Source organism: Alligator mississippiensis, chromosome 5 (assembly GCF_030867095.1).
Source record: "Alligator mississippiensis isolate rAllMis1 chromosome 5, rAllMis1, whole genome shotgun sequence".
NCBI classification, from domain to species: domain Eukaryota; kingdom Metazoa; phylum Chordata; order Crocodylia; family Alligatoridae; genus Alligator; species Alligator mississippiensis.
Window position 1 is genome coordinate 55483803 of NC_081828.1, and position 22510 is coordinate 55506312.

At 44.0% G+C, this 22510-nt stretch overlaps 1 protein-coding gene across 4 annotated transcripts in view; it reads left to right on the top strand.

Moving 5' to 3' along the window:
• The window catches only part of RNF2 (ring finger protein 2), a 47461-nt gene that overhangs the window by 14511 nt on the left and 10440 nt on the right, over positions 1–22510 (top strand). For 2 of the 4 annotated variants that reach the window (XM_019500198.2, XM_019500196.2), the window contains exon 2: positions 20980–21091. The exons of the other annotated variants lie outside the window; for them this stretch is intronic. The gene's annotated coding sequence lies outside the window, so the exon portion shown is untranslated. The remainder of the gene's footprint in view (positions 1–20979; positions 21092–22510) is intronic. 4 annotated transcript variants of the gene reach the window in all.

Below are 22510 nucleotides of genomic sequence, written 5' to 3' on the forward strand. Positions count from 1 at the left end.
GGAGCGACAGAACCCCACCATTCCCAGCAGCCCCCGAACTTGATGCTTTGTTATAGGCTTGGGAATATTTAGGATAGCTTGGATTCTGTCATCACTCAGGCGTCTTTGGCCAGGCTCCAAAATGTGGCCCAAGTATTTAACAGTGGATTTACAAAACTGAAGCTTACTTGGTGACACCTTGTGGCCTTTGGCGGCTAGTGCAGTGAGTAAAATGATGGTGTCTTGAATACATGCTTCTGATGAGGCAGAGCATAAGAGTAAATCATCCACGTATATTAGAAGGGATGAGGAGTTAGGAAAAGTAACATCTTGCAAATCTTTGTGAAGAATTTGAGAAAAAATGCTGGGAGATTCTACATATTCTTGGGGTAACCTTGTCCAGGTCAGTTGAGAAGAACCCCAGGTGAAAGCAAAAAGATATTGGGATTCAGGGTGGATGGGGATGCTGAAGAAAGCAGAACAGAGGTCTATTACGGTATAAAAAGCAGTGTCAGGGGGTATTGCAGTTAAAATAGTATTGGGGTTAGGAACGACCGGGTGTCGAGGAATGACATACTTATTAATTTGTCTGAGATCTTGAACCAGAAGATACATAGGTTTCCCGTCTGGACCAGGCTTGGGTTTCTTTACTGGAAGTATAGGTGTGTTACAGGGGGACTGACAGGGAATTAAAATTCCTTGTTTAGAAAAATCTTCAATTAAAGGCTTGAGTCCCTCAATAGCTTCTGCTTTCAAAGGATACTGGGGTACTTTAGGTGGCTCAAGATTGGTACGAATTAGAATTTTGACAGGATCTGCAGATTTTAGGAGTCCCACCGAGCTGGAGGTGAGGCCCCAAAGCTCTGGGGGTACCCTTTCTTTTAGAACAAGAGGAAGAGACTGCAAGCTCGAGTCTTCTGTAACTGCAAGCACTGTGGCTATCATTGGGACCAGGGAGGACGGAAATGTTAGAATAATTCCGTCAGGTGAGCACTGTATGGTGGCTTGTAGTTTGCAAAGAAGATCCCGTCCAAGAAGGTTAACAGGGCCAGTTGCTAGAAGAAAAGAGTGTTCTGCTGAGAGGGGGCCAATTTTTACATTCGTGGGTTGAGAAAATGAGCAACGGAAGGGTTTTTCCTCAATTCCCATAACAGTGACCTGTTTTTCACTTGGTGGAAGATGTCCTTTGGAAATACTGGAAAAAGTTGCCCCTGTGTCTAGCAGGCACTCGTAGACGTGTTCTCCTATCTTTAAGGGTATTAGGGGATCTTGAGCACTGCAGTTTAGGGTGACTTCTTTAGGTTGGACAGAGGATAGTTGTAGAAAGTGGCATGTAGAATCTCCCTCATCACGTCAGTCGTCACATTGGTTTTGAGCAAGATCTGGGGTAACAGCAGTGAACTGAGGGTTCTTGAATTTTTGATTTTCAGGGTTATCACTTGGGGATCTTTTTGGTCTTAACTTGCACTCTCTTTTCCAGTGTCCTTCCTGTCTACAGTAATGACATACGTTGGGCCCATACGGTTGGTAGGTACGGCCCGGTGGCCTAGGCACAAAGGGCCTCGGGCCACGGGGCAGATTGGTTCTATAGGGATTTGTGGGCTGTATTACTGCTGCCAACATGCGAATGTTGGATGATCTTCCTTTTGTTTTTCTTTCTTCTTTTTTTCTTCCCTTCCATTAAAAGTTTTAGTAGCAATGGCTAAGATTTCTGCCATGGATTTGCCCTCAACACCCTCAGTGTTATGTTGAAGCTTTTTTCTAATATCTTCGCTAGCCTGACTTATGAACACAAGTCTTAACACAGGCAAAGTGGCAGGTATCTCGGGGTCCATGTTTCCATACTGACGTATAGCTTTACAGAGTCTTTCAAAATAGTCTGAAGGGTGTTCTTCGGGACCCTGAACAGTAGCTGTCACTTTGGACCAGTTTGTAGTTTTATCTCCTGCTTTCTTTAATCCTTCTAAAATGCTGTCTTTCGGCATTCTTACTGAATTTTGCCCCCTTTCCTGATTGTAATTCCAATTCGGATTTTGCCTGGGCACGCCATTAGGCATGGGGTGGTTTTCATGGGGCTGATCGGCTAGAAATTGGTCAGCATGGCGTAGTACTTGAGTCTTCTCGTCCGTAGTTAAGAGGCTTTCGAGAAGCTGCATGACATCTGACCAGGAGGGGTTATGAGTCATGAAAATGGTTTTGAAGCGTCTTAGAACTACTTCGGGATCATCTCTGAGCCTGGGGGTGTTTTCTTGCCAGTTTAAGAGGTCTGTGGTGGAGAACAGAGCGTGTGTCCAGTGACAGATAACTTCTCCACCCTCGCCAGGCACAGGGTATTCTCTTAGAGGTAACTGAAGTGCAGGCTTAGACAATTTTTGACGAGTGCGATTTGAAATCGGAGTGGAACTGGAATCTGGAGAGGGATCTCTGGATCCCTCTCCAGATCCGGGACTCGGGGATTCCGAGAGAGACAATCGAGGTGATGCCTCCCGAAGACTTCCCAGTCCCTCGGCTGGCCCGGGGGCAGTGTTTTGGGGTTCAAACATTTGGGGTGGTATCAATGGTAGGTTAGGGGGCCTAGGCATGGGTCTGTAATCATCTTCTGAATATGACGGTGGTGCAGCAGGTTTTGGATATAGAAGGGGAGCTAACAGATTTGGAAAAGGTGCAGGGGTCTGGGAAGCTAAAGATTTTAATTGCTTGCTAGCAACGTTGTCCCATAAATACCAATAACTAATTTAGCCAGGACGGAGGTCCTCCAAGATCTTTCGTAAAGCAGCCAGGCGATTTAGGTCAAATGATCCATTTTCTGGCCATTGTCTTCCCAAATCTAACTGGGACGTATAAGACGTCCAATTAGTTAAACAGAGTTCTGCCATACGAGACTTGGACAGTTCCGCCCGTCCCTCCAAATGTTTCCAATTCTTAATCATAAAATCAAGGGGTGTATCAGGAATAACTTTCCCTAAACCAGAACCCATGATTATATCTAAGCACGAGCAGTCTTATTTCCCTAAGTTCTACCTGCCTAGAAGCTGTTTCATCCACGTACAACAACCGGTGTTCTCAGACCCCACTGGCTTTCTCCGTGAGGAGGGGCGTCTTGCGTCCGAGACCCTAGTCATTGGCCATTATAACAGCATTTCTACCTTATATCTGTGTCTTTCGCCTTTCGGCTAGGCTGCTGGCTCTGTCAGCGTTTAAATCAGCAGACAGATACCCTCAAAGACTGCTTCCAGAGACCTCTAGAGGTAAAACCAGAAACCAGATAGAAACCAAAAACATACCTGACCTGAGGTACTCGCCGGTACCATTCCTTTACCCGACTTGAGGATCCCGCCTTATTGGTCCCGAGGGGACCGTCCACCTCCCGAGACTGACCCAATAGGTGAACTCGCCTGGTGCGCGCTGGGGTGTCGGGGGATGGAGGTCTCCAAAGGCGTCAAGCTAGACGGGTCCCATCTGGGTCGCCAAATTGTGGTGGGAGAAACCTCCCTAAGGTCCGCTGTCTAGCTGTAATTTGATTGACAGACAACGTGGGTAAAGAAAGATAGCTGTTTATTTGCTCGAGCAAAGACCACAAAGCCAGCAAAAGGCAAAATGGCCCCCCCTCAAGGGTGAGGCAATCTTTTATACTTCTTACAACAAAGCAAGACTATATGGTTAACAAAAAGCAATACTTGGGGCGGTGTTCTACAAGTCTTTGTAACAGCATATTTCTATTAAGCTGAACTAGCACTTTTAAAAGCTAAAAGTTAAGTAACAGTAACATTATAATATGTTAGCAAAACCTTACACAGTAGAAGATACTTCTCAAGGACACAACTAGTAAGCTCAAAACAATGGTTTCTCTGTCTTATCTTACTTCTTGCTGTAGCTGATTTTTTTTTTAGCACACAGACACAGATTCACTTTTTAACTCAGAAAATGCTTGGTGCAGTTAAAATGATTACTTGACACAAGCAAAGGCCTAGCTATCATTCTGCCTTGTGGTCAGCTGCATTGCTAGGCCACAGGTCATGCCTTGTATTCAGCTGTAAAGCTAATACTTCTTAATAATCCAAATTATTGTAAACCTAACAGTATGCTTTCAGAAAACTGTTCTATTTCAGGGTAATAACAAACCTGCGCACTACATTTTCCATGACACTTTAAAAACAGTTTTTCTCTTAATATGCTCATCACTTCTCTGCTGTGATACAGTATCATTGTTATTAGTTTTTTTGTTGTTAAAATAATTGAATGTGTTTTTAACACACTCTTCTAAATTAGGAAAATAGACTGATAAGGAACAGCTACACATATTATAGTAGGATTATTAAAAGTTATCATCACATTACTTTTTTATTCTCAGTGTGTATCACACCATCCTTAAAGTGTAACTAAAACTGGAGTTATTTAAATCTACTAATAAAAGGCTAGACTTGTTTAAAAACATAAACATGTTGTATAGTGCTTTGTTAAATAACTATTGCATATTAGTAATGCAATTTTTTAGCACGGCTATTTAAAAAGGGTGGGGGGGGAGTTTAGGTAGGAACTGGACTGGTTTGGATTGGTCAACAAATATATGAAAGTGGGGGATTCGAGTACAAATTTGTGGGAAGCTAGATAGTTACTTCAGTGTGGGGCTTCAGTTTTACCCTAGCAGAAAGCTGTAATTCTAATGATTTTGTGTGTGAAAAATAGGTCCCTGTGTGTTGATGTGGATCTGCCTGCTCTTGGGAAAGGGAGGTCTGATTTACTTCTGTGGCTGGGATCCATCAGTACTTCATGTCACCTGAGAAGTCAGTAAACTCTTCTGTCTTGCTCTACTAGTCTTATATGGGCATATATTTGATGCCTCATCCCTCTTACAGGGAAGTGAGATCTGGTAAGTGGGAGAGCCTGTGCTATTAATCTCTGCTGAAGTTTAAGTACTTTCTTAAAAAAACAAAAGTCTAGCTGTTATGATTATGAGGATAATTATTCAAACAGCACTGTCATGGACCACAATGAGGCCTGATTTATACACTACCTTCACAGCAGTATAATGATGTTGCTTAGAGTTGTGACTTATTTTTTAAAATTAATATGTATATTGGTATATCCCCTAATGCCAGTGCTTTTACACAACAAAGGTAAAGTAGCTTATTTCTTCTATGGTACTGGTATAGTTTTGTCTGTGCTAGAAGTAATTGTACTGCTTTAGTTATACCAGGGGAGTTGAAGCAGTGAACCTATGTGATGATGAGACCTTTTTAGATTTTCTGCTTTAGTTCTTTTCCTAGGTAGAAGCAGAGAGACATTTTAATAATAACCTGGTCTGTTTCCTGGGTCATAAGAGGGAGAGAGTGGGGTAACGGGGGAAGAGGGGAGGATTGCCCCTGTGGGCAGTAGCGAATGTTCACAATTTCACTCTGCCTACTTGTGGGAAGGTAGAATACCAACAAAAAACAGTACTAGAGTTACTCGGGCATCTAATACTGCTTCCATCCTAAACCATCTATATTTCTGCTCAGCTGCCAGTGGGTTTGGGGAGCAGCAGACAAGCAGACATCTTTCCTCAGTACTTAACAGACCCTGCAATACTAAAGCAAACCCTAGCAGGAGAAAATTATTTCTCCTTTCCCATCGTCTGTAGTGTATATGGTGAGGAAAAGTGACTTAAGATTCATCAAACACCCACTAGCCAAGGTTTGGTCCACAGATAGCCATTTGATATTGGAGTCTGGGGCAGCAGCTTTGTAAGAAACTCATCATCATGCTGTTTCCCAGCAGCATAGTACTGCCCATAGATTTGCTGCTTATCTTTCATAACAGCATCTAATTATTAGAAGTGTCATCTTCATGCCTCTCTCCGCAAACCCTGTATCTTTTCTACATCACAGGGTAAGCATGAGGAGTAATTTATTTGTAAAGCTTTCTGAGGATGAAAAGCACCATGTAAGTGCTGAGTTATTTATTACTTGACTTCTGAGGCATGTCATTCTCTTAATTTATAATGACGTTAGTGCATTAATAGCCTTTTTAATTAGTTTTGACTGGCTTTTACAGATAACAGTATTCTAGTTAATATGTACACAACTATTTTAAACAATAATTTGGCATAAATGTTGCTAATTACAGGTCATATTGTTAAGTCATTGTTATTTATAAAGAACCCCACTTATGTTACTAAAGCAAATGAGTAAGTGATAATAGGTTGCCTCATTTCTTCATAAAACTACCCATGCTCAGACATTGGCTTATCCTACTTGTACAATATAAAATGTATCTTAACTTTGTTATGTAATCTTGAGGTGCCTTTTAGTTACTGTGGCTACCACTTTAAATCTTTCGTTAAGTAAAATAGTGATAAACTAAAAGCTGGATATTTAGAGGTACTGGAATACAGTTGACTATTTTGCCAGAGGTCAAAATTCACTGTATGTTCCTTGTAAAATAGCTGCTACTAGTGAGATGACCTGTGTTTTTTTTAATACCACAGTGAGTAACAGAATTGGGGGGGGGGGTGGTGTAAGGGGAAGGAACTGTATTTTAAAGCAGTGCACTTTGATGCTTTCTGGGTCTAGTTTAAATGTCACTACACATTAAAGAATAAGGGCTGCTTGCAGATGTTAAAAAAACAAAGAACTGGGCTTTACCAGAAGAAGCAGTGTGAGACTTTGGCCTGACTCTGTAGCGTCTGTATAGATCGGGCATTTCAGCAGGGACTTTTTTTGTGCTTTTATCTAATTGCTGATTCAATCAGCTATTAGATAAAAGTGCCAAAAAAGCCCCATTAAAGTGCTTGATCTAGACAAATGTCACGTGAGCCAGGTCCAATTAATGTGCTCTCTCTTCTGGGCATGCGCTGGGCTCACTATGGGAGCACACAGAGTTTAAAGAAAGCACCGTTTCTTTTTTTAACGTCTGCAAGCAGCTTAAGTGCCTAACCCAGTAAATTGCTCAGCTATCTTTTTTTGTTCCACTTTAATGCTTTCCAAGAAGATTGGTTTATTGGAACACAATGAGTAACTGCATATTTGGGGGAAGCTTAGGGCTGAAAAAACGTGCATTTTGCCTTTTGAAATACATGTTTTGCTTTTTGATGGCCCAGGTTCTGTGTCTAGTTGGTTAGTTGAACAGCTTGGTCACAAAGGTAACCATGTCATTTGGCCCTGAGAAGGATTTCGTCTAGGCTAGGTACAAACATTCAAAAAGTCCAAGATGGAATTGATCTAAGTAAAAAAAATGCAGAACTTTTGGCAGATGTGATGTGTTTTATTAGAGCAACTAAATAATTGCAAAACAATTTATTTGCAAGCTTTTGGGCTCATGAGCCCTTCCTCAGGCAAACGGGAAAGCCTCTTTCCTGTATAATAAAAAACATCTTACCAAGAAGGAAGAAAAAATTCAACACCCAGCTTACCATCAGACACCTTGGAGGTAAACAGACTTTTGAACTTTTATTTGAGCTTACTTTAAATAAAAGGAACTTTTCCACTCAGGGGGAACTATAACGTCTTTCACTGCATTATGAATTCTCATTTCTACCTGGGATAAATGTTACAACCTGGGCTTTCTTCTTTACCTGAGGGAGGGCGTATGAGCCCGAAAGCTTGCAAATAAAGACTTTTTTTTTTTTTTGGCATCTATTTAGTTGGTCTAATAAAAGATAACACCTCTACCAAAAGTTCTGCATATTTTATGACTGTACTTGGGTCTAATGTTTTAGAAACCACTTTTGCATGCTGGCCAGGCCCTCTCTGGTGCTGCATAGCCCTGGCAGGGAAGGCACCTGGCTGCAGCACGTGGGGCTTCCCTCCCTGCTATGGGAGTGCAGGGGCTGCATGTGAGTGGCTGGGGGCACTGGCAATACAGGCAGGCATGGAGGCTGTGCCCCTTCCGATGAGCAGCGCTGGCCAGAGCTGTGCCATGGGGGGAGTGTAGGGGGGTTCCCCACACCCCTCCAACCTCCCTCACACTTAAACCCTGCTCCCACAACCCCCCCCCACATATACACAACCTCCAACATATTCTGTGCCCCCATACCCTACCACCCCCCCACACACCCACACATTACCTCTCCCCCCCCCTTGCACAATATACAAAACTAACAATGTATTGTTCTTATGAGTTATTGCTCTTAAGAGTTATTATGCAGTCACCTTTATATACACTATGCAAACACAAATCAGGACAAAAATATTTTTTGTAGTAAAGTTAAAATATATTATAGTAGGTGTTTGACTTTTTAATGTATAGTTTGGTTTTTTTCTTGTTCTAAGATGGAATCCTGCCCCCCTCCCAAAAGGAATACTTTTTGAACAGACCTTGTATCGAGACTGATGCTGTAGGAAACAAAATATTTATTTACAGGGGTTTCAGCTTAATCTCCTTTTGAAGTATGCTCCTTCTGCAGCCACAGACTTTATCCAGCGTTTCTGCCAGTGTTGGAAGCACCTCTGATAAGCAATTTGTGGAATTGCTAAAAGCTGCTTAGTCGCATTTTGTTTTATAGTTTCCACATCACAAAATCTTCTTCCTTTCAAGGTTTTCTTTAGTTGAGGGAAGAGAAAAAAGTTGCATGGGGCCATATCAGGTGAGTATGGAGGCTGCAGCATTTGTGGGAAATGGTGTTTGGCTAAAATTTGCTTCAGAAGCTGTGCTGCATGGACAGGAGCATTGTCATGGTGAAGCATCCAAGAGTCGGACACCCGCTTTTCTGGTTGTTTTTCTGGTAGTTTCATTCCTAAATCGCCGGTTAGAATTGAATGACATAAACAACAGAAATTCCAACTTCTTCTGCTATCTCTCGGACAGTCAACTGCCTATCATTTTGAATCAAACTGTGAACCGCTGCCACATTTTCATCATTTTGTGATGGTGAAGGGCATCCAGAACGCTTATCACTTTCAACTGATGATTGGCCTTCTTTAAACCGACGATACCATTCAAAAACTCTTGCACAGCTCATAGTGTCATGACCAAATGCTATTTGAAGTATTTCAAATGTTTCACTTGACGTTTTCCTGTTTTTTTTTTTTTTTTAATTTTAATTTAATTTTATTTATTTATTTTTTCCATGCAAAATTTAATGCACGTGCATTGTTCTGGACACTCTGACATAATGAAAGGGGACGTGAGGTGCAAATGATTTTACTTCAACCGCTGGCCATAGAAAACTGGGGAAACACCATGAGCTACAAACCTGTCCAGAGGAGTCCTAACATGCCCAGACATGTTCAGCAAAGCCACCCCGTCCCCTGCCCCAATACTTTGTACCACAAATACACATTCAGTCTTTATACTTTAACAGACCTTGTATTTTGGGGGGGCAAGGAGGACTTCTGGTGGCAAGGTCAGGGATTAGGGGGTGGGACTTCTGGTCCCAAGATGGTGACAAGGGGGTGGGGCAACTGTCAAGGGGCGGAACTACCTATGTGGCCCTCGACAGCTTACCAAAACTTGTTAAGCGGCCTCAAATAATTGCGTGCCCCTGGGTTATCAGGAGGTTTCCTTTAACCATCTTGAACCACGTGTAAATTTCCCGAAGTAGTCAGGGCAAGTGTGTGAACTTGTATAGGGAATGGAGGGAAAAAGATGCCCTTCTTAAAATTTTCCATGGCTTGTGAAAATAGAATTTGTATGATTGACACTAGTTGATTTAGCTCTTACTATCAGTTACTGCCGTCCCTTGGTCTTCTCGCATCCCAAGCCTTACAGCATGCTCAGGCCTTCCAAGTGATGCATCATGCTCAGCACAGGGTGCTTCTGGGGCTAGCCTTCCCCCTGCCCACTTTAGACATTCAGTAATTCCCCGGACATGTTAGATTTGTAGTAGCAAGTCTTTAATATTCACCAGACTTGTCTGTATTAGCATTCCCACTTTTGCTAACTGATGGATGCAATGAGGGGAAATTTAAGAGATGTGATATCTTGAAGGGTGACAAAACTGATTTTACTCGGAACAGGGTTGTACACAGCATTGAATAAGTGAATTTGAAACTAGTATAAGGAACATTTTTATTTTTAACAGTGCTACTTGGGTCACTATAACTGATGACAGAACCCCATTACACAATGCAAATACCTTCAGTTTTGCAGCAGCAACTTTCTGTACAGATGTTGATGCAGCTTTGTCTTGCTGTGAGTCTTCTGATAATTTTAGTGTTATGTGCCTTTTTATCGAGTTAAAAATTTTCTCCTCGTTTTGGAAGTTTGCATAATAGTCCCTTCATGTCTGGCTCATGGTATGAGTCTATGGCTCAAGTCTCAGAGGTTTGTTTTTTTTTGTTTTTTTTGTTTTTTGTTTTAATGAAATGATAACTGACAGTAAGATGTTGTGATGGATGCTAAGTCATCCATGTCGATATCTTGAAATCTGCTAGACTGACTACTGAAATCTTACCCATCAGAAGTGATCTGAACTACACAGTCATGTTTGGAACACAGTCATGTTTTTAAAGGATCAAGTTGGCCAACAAAGTGTCGACTGAATTTGTGATGAGAACTAGATCAGGACTGAAGGTGACTGAGACTCATGGCAAATGCTGGAAAGTTATAGTGAAGACACCCTAATACTCCACTTTATATTGCTTCTTTAGTCAGTGCGCAAAGTGGGTGCTTGTAGGTGCTTTATTTTAGAGTTTTTCAGCTGTCTGAGATTTGGAAATTAGGTTTTTGGGAACCCAGCTGACATTTTGATTTGAATTTCTCTACTGGCATTTTCTTTTCTTCTTTTTACTGCATCACAGTTGAGTTTTATGATTTAATTGGGCTTAATTTAGCATACTTTTTGATATCAAAACTTGGTACTGATAAGGCTGACAAATGGAATGTGTTTCTTTTAACCTGTTGCTTTTTTTTTAAAGTTTGTATTCAACTATGTGTAGTCTTGTTTTGAGATTGATTACTGCTCCACTTTGGGCACAATATGTGCCTGGTGAGAGGCAGTCAGTACTCCAGAGCTCACAGTCCAAAATACACATAGGAAGGGGAAACAGGGGCACTGTGAGATGAGAGAAAATGAAATGATCTGTCCAAGATCACAGAATCGGATAGGCTTGTAATTGGGAACAGAACCTCAATCCTTTTGACTTTGAACCCTGAGCCCCACCTACATCACCCCATTGCCTCTTAGGATACAGCTGTGATCCTGGCAAGACAGAAGACACTCTACAAGAACTAGGTATTAGTTGCTTAAAATTCCACGTGTCAAAAAAAGTGTACAGGATTGCAGAAATCGTCAACTGAATGTAAAATAATAAATGAGCTGCGAATCCCATGAGAACTAGTTTTCTCAACATTTCCCATGTTTCTGGCCAGAAATGCAGTGGGAACAATCTCTTTTCTTTACTTCAGCAATTCCTAGCTGAGCTTAGAGCTGGAGTGTGAATTGAAAAAACAATTATCTGAATATTTTGAACTGGGTGAAGGAAATCTTATTTTATTCAAGCTGTAGTTCATTTCCAATTTAGAAACTGCAATATCATTGCAAGAGAGTCAAAGAAAACAAGTTAATTCTTGTTAGTTAATCCTTAATCCTATTGGTCTTGCATAGCAGCTTTAAGTAAAATGTCATGCCTTTTTAAAAAAAAGTGGAATTGGGTTAGTGGTGCTGTTGTGATTGGTATGCCTAAGTGGCTAACTTTTTTTATACTTTACGTGAAATTCCAAATATCTGTATCTAATTTTTGTTCCGGATAGTTAGTGATCTCTCCCACTGTGCCTAATGCTATTTCTTGTGTGTACATAACTAAATTCTGAAAAATATGATGAAAGTATGCAATGAAAGTATGACTTAGTGGGGCTAACAGAGACCTGGTGGGATTCATCCCATGACTGGGCGGTACATATTGAGGGCTATAGATTGTATAGAAAGGACAGGTCGGGGAAGAAAGGGGGGGGGGTTGCACTTTATGTCAGTGAGCAATATACATCAACCCCCATCAAGACAGAATCCGAGGCTGAGGAAGTAGAAGGATTGTGGGTTAGGCTACATGGGGGGCAAGGAGAAAGGGATTTGGTGGTAGGGGTCTGTTACAGACCCCCACACCAAGGGGAAGAAATAGATGCGGGGCTCCTGAGGCAACTCTCGGAGACCATAAAAGCTAAAGAGGCGGTAGTCATGGGGGACCTAAACTACCCGGACATCTGCTGGGAGATGCAGACAGCAAGGTCCCATCGCTCACGCAGGTTTCTAACTTGTGTGCAGGACCTCCACCTGACACAGGAGGTGTATGGTCCCACTAGGGGGAATGCCATACTGGATCTGGTATTGGCAACGGGAGATGACATGATAGGGGACCTCCAGATCGGTAGCTATCTGGGAGACAGTGATCACCTTATAATAGAATTCAACATAAGACGGCGAGTGGGTAAGGTAACTAGTAGGGTAAAAGTGCTAGACTTTAGGAAAGCTGATCTCATTGCACTCAGGCGATTAGTCAAGGAAGCACTGCAGAGTAGGAGTTTTGATGGGATGGGTGCCCAAGAAGGGTGGCTGTGCCTAAAGGAAATGATCCTTTGGGCACAAAGCAAGACGATCCCCGAGCGAGGCAAAAGAGGGAAAGGGGCCAGGAGGCTTCCATGGCTGACCAGAGAAATCCAGGGCAGCCTAAGGGCCAAAAGGGGAGCACATAAAAAGTGGAAACAGGGTGAGATCACTAAAGATGAATATACCTCCTCTGCTCGTAACTTGTAGGGAGGCAGTTAGGCGGGCCAAAGCTACCATGGAGCTGAGGATGGCAACCCAAGTAAAGGACAACAAGAAATTGTTTTTTAGATATATAGGGAGTAAAAGGAAGGCCCAGGGAGGAATAGGACCCCTGCTAAATGGGCAGAAGCAATTGGTGACAGATAGGGGGGACAAGGCTGAACTCCTCAACGAGTTCTTTGCCTCAGTGTTCCTAAGCGAGGGGCACGACAAGTCTCTCACTGGGGTTGTAGAGAGGCAGCAGCAAGGCGCCAGACTTCCATGCGTAGATCCTGAGGTGGTGCAGAGTCACTTGGAAGAACTGGATGCCTTTAAGTCGGCAGGCCCGGATGGGCTCCATCCGAGGGTGCTGAAGGCACTGGCCGACGTCATTGCAGAGCCACTGGCGGGAATATTCGAATGCTCGTGGCACACAGGCCAAGTCCCGGAGGACTGGAAAAGGGCTAACGTGGTCCCCATTTTCAAAAAGGGGAGGAAGGAGGACCCGGGCAACTATAGGCCGGTCAGTCTCACCTCCATCCTTGGTAAAGTATTTGAAAAAATTATCAAGGCTCACATTTGTGAGAGCCCGGCAGGACAAATTATGCTGAGGGGAAACCAGCATGGGTTTGTGGCGGGCAGATCGTGCCTGACCAACCTAGTCTCTTTCTATGACCAGGTTACGAAACGCCTGGACACAGGAGGAGGGGTGGATGTCGTATACTTGGACTTCAGGAAGGCCTTCGATACGGTATCCCACCCCATACTGGTGAACAAATTAAGAGGCTGTGATGTGGATGACTGCACAGTCCGGTGGGTGGCGAATTGGCTAGAGGGTCGCACCCAAAGAGTCGTGGTAGATGGGTCGGTCTCGACCTGGAAGGGTGTGGGCAGTGGGGTCCCGCAGGGTTCGGTCCTTGGACCGATACTCTTTAATGTCTTCATCAGCGACTTGGACGTGGGAGTGAAATGTACTCTGTCCAAGTTTGCAGATGACACAAAGCTATGGGGAGAAGTGGACACGCCGGAGGGCAGGGAACAGCTGCAGGCAGACCTGGATAGGCTGGACAAGTGGGCAGAAAACAACAGGATGCAGTTCAACAAGGAGAAATGCAAAGTGCTGCACCTAGGGAGGAAAAATGTCCAGCACACCTACAGCCTAGGGAATGACCTGCTGGGTGGCACAGAGGTGGAAAGGGATCTTGGAGTCCTAGTGGACTCCAAGTTGAACATGAGCCGGCAGTGTGACGAAGCGATCAGAAAAGCCAATGGCACTTTATCGTGCATCAGCAGATGCATGACAAATAGGTCCAGGGAGGTGATACTTCCCCTCTATAGGGCGTTGGTCAGACCGCAGTTGGAGTACTGCGTGCAATTCTGGGCGCCACACTTCAAGAAGGATGCGGATAACCTGGAGAGGGTACAGCGAAGGGCAACTCGTATGGTCAAGGGCCTGCAGACCAAGCCCTACGAGGAGAGACTAGAGAAACTGGACCTTTTCAGCCTCCGCAAGAGAAGGTTGAGAGGCGACCTTGTGGCTGCCTATAAGTTCATCACGGGGGCACGGAAGGGAATTGGTGAGGATTTATTCACCAAGGCGCCCCCGGGGGTTACAAGAAACAATGGCCACAAGCTAGCAGAGAGCAGATTTAGACTGGACATTAGGAAGAACTTCTTCACAGTTCGAGTGGCCAAGGTCTGGAACGGGCTCCCAAGGGAGGTGGTGCTCTCCCCTACCCTGGGGGTCTTCAAGAGGAGGTTAGACGAGTATCTAGCTGGGGTCATCTAGACCCAGCACTCTTTCCTGCTTATGCAGGGGGTCGGACTTGATGATCTATTGAGGTCCCTTCCGACCCTAACATCTATGAATCTGTGAAGTTCTGTGTTCTTCATTAGGAGTGCTTCTTGGTGAACTGAAATTTAGATTTGTTGTCTGTAGATTTTTATCTGGTATCATGCAGTCATTTGCATTGCTACTGATGTATTCTGACAGACTGTTTGCATTGGTGCATAAATTCCAGTAGTCTTCACGTTGTGGAAAAACATATTTTTTGGAAGGAAGGTAAAATCATGGAAAAATAGAGCTAGAAGGGACCTCAGGAGGTCATGTACTCCAACCCTCTACTTGAAGCAGGATTATTGTTGTCTAAACCACTTCATACACGTGTTTGCCTAACTTAGTCTTAAAACTACATAAACAGCATTCTTGCACAACTATTGGGCACAATGCCCCAAAATACTAAGAACACCTTAACTTGCAGTGACAGGAAGTAATCGTTAAATATATTTGTGAGATCTAAGGAAGAGTATCATGTGCCTTGCTCTAGAGGAAGGCAAACTTTTCCACAGTCCATGACAGCCTGACTGGGGTTAAAATTTCTTTTGGATACTAAATGTGGTGATCTGACCCTGAGTGGTGGCACAAGATCCTTTAGCCAGGAACCTTAGAGTTTTTTATTCCAGCAGCAGTATTGGTGTGCCTCAGTCAAAATAAGCCTCAGCTGCAACTGACATAACATGCTTCTGAGGAAGATTTTGTTTTGGGGGTGAGAAGGGAGGAGGAGGGATCCCTGGCACTTGCAGTACCAGGAGGAGAAAAATTCCTTCCCAGCCCCATGTGGCAATCAGCAGTCTAGAAGCACTGCGGGGGTGGGAGGGGGGAACCAAACAGTCCACTGTGAACTGTAACTTGGGAACCGCAAACAAAACTCTTCAACCCAACTGAAGTGTCAGTATTCTTCTGTTCATCCTAGTCCTTCTGTAAACTTATGTCAGCTCTTTAATCTTCTTTCATAACCAAGCCAGTTGTACAGCGGTTTCATTCTTTTGCTACTGAGCACAGTCCTCTCCAATTTCTATCTACTCTAGAGCTCTTTGTGTGATTGCCAAGCAATGCATGTACAGGAGCCTCCTTATCTTCCAACTGTTGCTCTTAGCAGCACACTCCAGGGATGATCTAGTTCAGGCTTGTCCAACAAACAGCCCGCGGGCCGCCATTTGGCCTGCCAAGCCGTTTTCTGTGGCCCGCAGTGCTGCGCCGGGAAATGAAAGTAAACAGTGTTTACTTTCGTTCCCACCCCTTGTCCCTCCCCCAGTCCCTCAATAGCTTCCTAATGGCTGCTGAAGGACTGGGGAAGGGACAAGGTTCCCACACGCACTGTGTCAGCTTGACGTTGCTGACGCGGTGTGTGTGAAGAGGAGTAGCCATGTGCCACTCGGGACAGGATGAACCCAGCTGGAGCAGCAGGGGCTCAGCTGCACTTTCCCCCTACCTGCGCTGGTCAGTCCCGAGCGGCACACGGCTCTGCTGCCACTTCTTCTGGCTGGTGCCGACTCAGGCGGGTCTGTCCCATCTGGAGCAGCACGCAGTGAAGCTGGCTTCCCACGTGCTGCTGGGGCCGGGAGGAGCCCGGCCAGGTCAGCACTGGCCAGCAGAAGCGGCAGGGGAGCCATGTGCCGCTCGGGACTGACAGGCGCAGGCAGGGGGAAAATGCAGCTGAGCCCCTGCTGCTCCGGCTGGGCTCGTCCCGTCCCGAGCAGCGCACGGTTCCGCCGCTGCTTCTGCTGGCTGGTGCTAACTCAGCCGGGCTCCTCCCATCCCCAGTAGTATGTGGGAAGCCAGCTTCAGCTGCGTGCTGCTCTGGATGGGACAGACCCGCCTGGGTCAGCACCAGCCAGCAGAAGTGGCGGCGGAGCCATGTGCCGCTCGGGACTGACCAGCGCAGGTAGGGGGAAAGTGCAGCTGAGCCCCTGCTCCTCTGGCTGGGCTCATCCTGAGGTTCATTTCATGTTTGTAAAATACTTGGAGAGCCCCACATAGATGCACTGCATAGAAATGCAAAATATATTTTGACTTATTTGGTTGACACTTTGGGCTGAGATTTTCAAAGCTGAGTCAAAAGGCCAACTTCCATTAAAATGAATGGGATTTAGAGGGCTCCAAATCTTTTATGACAACTTTGTAACATGTTATCTACCCCTTTTTGCAAATCTCAACCATAGTTTGGAAGCTCAGCCAAAGAACATAAGAGCATAAAAAGTGCCATGCTTGGTCAGCCCCATGGTCCATCTAGCTCAGTATCCTGTCCCGAACAGTGGCAGAGGTGGATGCTATAGCGGGAGAGTTTTGAATTGGTTATTTAGACCCATTTCATTGCCACTTCCTGAAACTTCATTGGTGTCAAAGGTCACGTGACATCACTTCCTGAAGTGATACCACTTCCTGTAAGGTCTTTGAATATGGCTCGCTGACCCACTGGGTGATAAGTTTATGATCCGGCCCCACGTTCAAAAAGGTTGGACACCCCTGATCTAGTTAGTCCTAGATCTTCCCTCAACAATGCTTATCCAACCTATTCTTGAACACTTCCAAGGAAGGAGATTCCACAACTTTCCTAAGTAGTCTGTTCTACTGCCTTACTGTTCTTATAGTTTAAATGAAAAGTCCTGATAATCTAGATGAAACAAAACTACAGTCCCAGAAGAGAAGAAGATTTTTTGTCCTCCTGTTAGGACCCCTGCTTCCTGCAAGGTTTTTATTCATAACATCCGATTAAGTCAGCTGTTGCCTATGGAAGCTTACACCTTTCTGAACTAGTTCATCTCTAAGGGTGCATCTGCACATGCATTAACATGCTTTTCCTAATGCGCATTAAATTTAGTATCTCCAATATGAGGTACTAAATAAATGCACATTAGAGCGTGCTAATGCATAGTAGTACAAGTGCATGTTTTTTAGTTGACAATGCGCAGAAGCCTGTTCTCCGCGCATTAGCACAGGTTTTATGCAGCACTTTAATGCACAGTAGAATAGGCCACTGTGCATTAAAGTGCATGTGTAGATGTGCCCTGAAGTTCCACTCTGCCCTGCCTTCTGTCTGATAATACCGACATAAGACTTCTTGGAGTTAATTCAGGCTCTAAGCCCAATAGCGGTGTATTGCTTCACAAGCTTAAACATATCCTGACTGTTGGCAAACCATAGGCACCCTATGGCTAGCAAGACCCAGGGAAAGTATTTTTTGTTAGGTAGGTCCTGCTGCAAGACGTACAAAACTGGGGATTGTCTACATAGCATTCCAGCTGCTGGGATGATTTGAAGAGAGCGAGAGACAAAGAATATACCCATGATGACAGAGGCATTTATTAACTGAAGACTAGGATCCTAGACTGTACTCAAAAATGAAATAAGCAGCATGGACTGGAATGCATGCACCTATGCCTGGATGATGAAATTGCTGACTTGGCTAAAACAGATTTACATTGTTTTGAAAGAGAGCAAGGAAGATGGTCTGAAAATGGTGAGCAATTTCCTTTCAACACACCAACAGTGGAGACGGAATAGTTTTTTGGTACATATCTCTGTGAAGAAGTGGCTTACTGACCATAGCTTGGGAATTGCTTGTTAACCATTCTGAGAGAGACACTGGCACCTTCCCCTCTTGAAGTTTGTCTACTAGTAATTAATTCAACACTGCCACATTAGCTTTTTTAATAGAAAAGAGAGTTTTAGACCGGTATTCCTGTGACATCTCTAAATCTTTTATAAGTAAAATAGGCCACATGTTGATCAGGGTAGTCTGTACAGAACTGCTCTGCTGGAGAGAGTTTGAAATGTGTTGAAGTGGTACAATGCCTGTTAGGCTTATCTGCAAGGTAGATGGAAAATCTAGTGAGAAATGGTCTGCTGTATCCAAGTCTGCCCAGATTGACCACGTTGCTAATTTTCTAAATGTTTCTGGTAAAGGAAACCCATGCTCTTCCCTCCCCCCACTCTCACTTTTTCCCCTGAAAATGGGTGACTACCCCTAGTGAAGACAGACAATGTGCAACTCTTCTTTTTGTAACTTTAAACATCTTATTACTCCTAACTTGTGAATGACAGTATTTTCAAAGTGATAAGTACAGTACTGCAAATTGCTGTCCTGACCTGCCTGGGGCTCCCTGGCCAGTGGTTCTCAATCCGGGTGCTGGGGCCCCCTGAGGTGCTGTGATATCTTTTGAAGGATGTCATGAGGCGTGAGGAGATAAGTGCAGGGGTACCACAGGTCTAAAGATGCTAAGAACCACTGGTCTAAGCAGTATTTCAGTCCGAGTATTGATGAAGATATGCTTGCTGTTTATATAGGGCAGACACTGATTGTTCCCAGGGTGGATAAAAATCAACAATTTTTTTTTAAATGAAAAAAATCCGTTTTTTTTTAATTGGATTTTATTTAATTGTATTTAAAAAAAATTTTTTTTTTTGTTAAGATGCTTTATATAGGTTCATTTTTTTTTTAAAAAGATAGTTTTAATTTAAGATCTGTTAAAGCTCAAAGATATTATAATGGAATATGGATTATAATGTCTAGTTATATACTATTTGAGACAATATAATCATGTGACCTTTTTAGAAAAGTTTTATACATAGGTCACAACAGGCCATGGACTATATTAGGGGCCCAATCTTAAGGGGTTCCCAAAGGCTCCTCTATAGATTGGTTTTCTTTAATCTTTACTAGTCTACCCAATAGGACTCAGTGCTCGGTCTAGAAGATCGCATTAAGCATCTCTGTGATGCTTAGTTTCAGTTCTCAAACTGTGGATTTGTGTCTCCAGAGATAATATCTTTGTTAACAGCAGTATATGGAGATGAGAGATAAGAGACCTGATTACCTATCATCAGCTGTCTTGTCTATTCAACTTTATGCACACAGAGTCGAGCCCTTACCTCTCTAAAAGTGCAAAGTTTCAAGAAGTTAAGTGAATAAAGGATATCCAACAACAAGAACGCGCTTTGTAGAAAACAACGATTAAATTGAGGCTTCCTGACCAGCAATTTAAATCGTGATTTTAAATAATGATTTAAATCTATTTAAGTCAAACTCACCCTGATTATTTCTGTGACAAGTCTTGTACCAGTACAGTTCCATTATGATTGAATCTGTCCACATAAGTCATTGGGGGGTGTGTGGCAGGAGAGATACCCACCACACATCAGGTAGCATCAGTAGCCCTATTGCTACTACAATGGTCAGGAGACTCTAATAAATTCTCAGTAGATTCATCTTTGGGATTTTGTAATTTGGGAAAAAGTTGTGCCCACGGTTATCCTTTCATTTCTTTTTCTCTTGCTCATTTTTTTTGCCAAAAAACCAACTTTTTATAAGGCTAAGAAGTCTACTGAGAATTTCTGAAATGTAGGCTTGTGTATAAACCCTTTTATAATAAGAGGTAAGCTGAATGAAAACCTCTGCAACCTGGCAAGTCAAAACAGATCATTGAGGTTTAAAAAGAGACCCTTGGTTTATCTTGTTGACTGAATTAAGGAATATGCAGTTCATAGAATCATAGAGGAGTAGGGCTGGGAGGGACCTCTGGATGTACTTTCCAGGTGCTGGCTTCCCCCCAACCCAAAGTACATAAAAATTTATACTGTTTGTAATTTGTCTTTTTATGTACACCATTTTCCCCCCTCTGAGTGGCTACAGTGGGAATTATGACTGCTGACAATTAATGAACTGGATTACACGTATCCTGGATTGTATTTTGCTTTCAGAAGCCCTGATATCCTTTCAAAACTCAATCAGCTGCAGCCCAATGAATGGCATGTTGCAGCAGAACTGTTAAAAATACAATATGAACTAGCACCTTCATTCCCACCTGCTCCCAGCTGTTGAAATGGTTGTTACTTGAATTGGTTCGCTTCAAAAGCACTCAAGAGTGGTATCTAAATACAGACAGAGAATAGTAATAAAGGTTGTGTCCTTATTAGACACAATATGTGGTAGCAGCATGCAACTTCCCTCTTTGAAGGGAAGGGCACTAATCTCCCTTTATAAATCTGTAATTCTCTTTAGCATCAATATAAATTGTGGGCTTGCACTGAGGGAAATATTATGCAAATGGCTATATTTCCTACCTATGACAATTGTCCTGGTGGTAAGGTTGCTTCTTTTTTGAGAGCCATAGTTAAGTAAAATAATTAAATGCATATTTCTATAGAACAATTTCAGTAAACCATCAGGATTTTGACACTACAGTTCAGTGCTTGCCCGGTGTCTTGGAATGGGTTTGCTTCAGAGCTGACAATTTAGAATTAGCTATCGGCAGTTTGTCAATTTGAGAAGTCTATTAGGGTACTAAAATGGATGTCTCATTTCTCTTACCCATACATAGAAATATCTCTTTCATGCCAAGTAAAATGTCTTTTTACAATATAAATATTTTTGCTGCAGAAAATTGAAGTAGACAGCCTGAGTCTATCATCTCCTAATTCTGCTGTCTCTCCAACCTCAAGTTACTGTTTAGGTATAGTTGTCTTGCTGAGAACTATTTCTTATCAAAGAATTCCTTTTCAGTGGGAACGGACTGTTTTACTCCTGCTGTGTGCTTGGGAACAGAACAGGCATATTAACCTGCGTGCTGTACTTCTTCCATCCTAGGGCTGTGAAAAGTTTAAACATTTAAACGGTAAGTATATTTATACCAGTAATGCATTGCAGTTATCGTTTAGCACCACAGTCCAGCAGGGAAGGGAAGTGGTGCAGTGCTCTGGGAAAGCAGCCAGGTGGGCACTGTTTCTGCCTCCCTTTCCCCATGCAAGCAGATGGCGGCAGTGGGGGGGACTAGTACCCATTAGACCTGGAACGAGTGGTCAAAAAGAAGCCTTGCCTGTCTGTCACAGCATGTGGCTCTGCCTCCTCCTGTGCTGCTGCAGCTAGTCCTGGGCAGTTGAGTGCTGACGGCTGCACTGGGCTGGGAAAAGCCATCGCTGCCTGTGGCTTCGCATAAGCTGTGAACTTGCCGCTGCCTCCTTTTCCCCCCTCCCATGTGCTGCTGTAACCACTAAGCCAGACTTGCTCTTCTGGGAACGGAGGAGTTGAAACTTTTCTTCTGGGGCATGTACTACAACATTCATTAATTTCATTTCAGAAAATATTTTTGTCCTGATTTACATGTGTTTTGTGTAGTGTACATAGAGGTGACTGCATAATAGCTTAAAATGAAATCTTACTCTTGTATGTTGTGGGAAGGTGGGTATAGGTTTTTGGGTATGCGGGGTGAGGGGGAGGGTGTGTGTGTGGGATTTATGGGGGGGTGGATAGGCATGGGTATGTGGGATGTGGGTAGGTATGGATTTTTTGGGTGCTGTGTGGGGGGAGTGTGACTGGGAAAGGTTGTGGCTTGTGTGGAGGGGGAGGGTTTGCCCACAGCCTGCTGTCCCCCCTGCAGCAGGCAGAACCCTCGCCAGCACTCCTGCAAGCTTGGGCTCTGTGCTCCTGCCACTCCTGGTCCTGGGGCATTGGTGTGGGACCTGTGCTCCCGCTCACTGCTACTTGCCCCCCGTCTGCCACTGCTGCTTCCCCATCCCCCCACTCCTCCCTGCCCCGGCTGCTCCGGCACCATGTTTCCGTTGCTCCAGTGGTCATAGATTCATAGATTCATAGATGTTAGGGTCGGAAGGGACCTCAATAGATCATCGAGTCCGACCCCCTGCATAGGCAGGAAAGAGTGCTGGGTCTAGATGACCCCAGCTAGATGGCTATCTGACCTCCTCTTGAAGACCCCCAGGGTAGGAGAGAGCACCACCTCCCTTGGGAGCCCGTTCCAGACCTTGGCCACTCGAACCGTGAAGAAGTTCCTCCTAATGTCCAGTCTAAATCTGCTCTCTGCTAGCTTGTGGCCATTATTTCTTGTAACCCCCGGGGGCGCCTTGGTGAATAAATACTCACCAATTCCCTTCTTTGCCCCCGTGATGAATTTATAGGCAGCCACAAGGTCGCCTCTCAACCTTCTCTTGCGGAAGCTGAAAAGGTCCAGTTTCTCTAGTGCTGCAGCTAGGAACCACATGACGCAGGAGTGTGGTTGTGGTGGTGGTGGGTTGGGGGT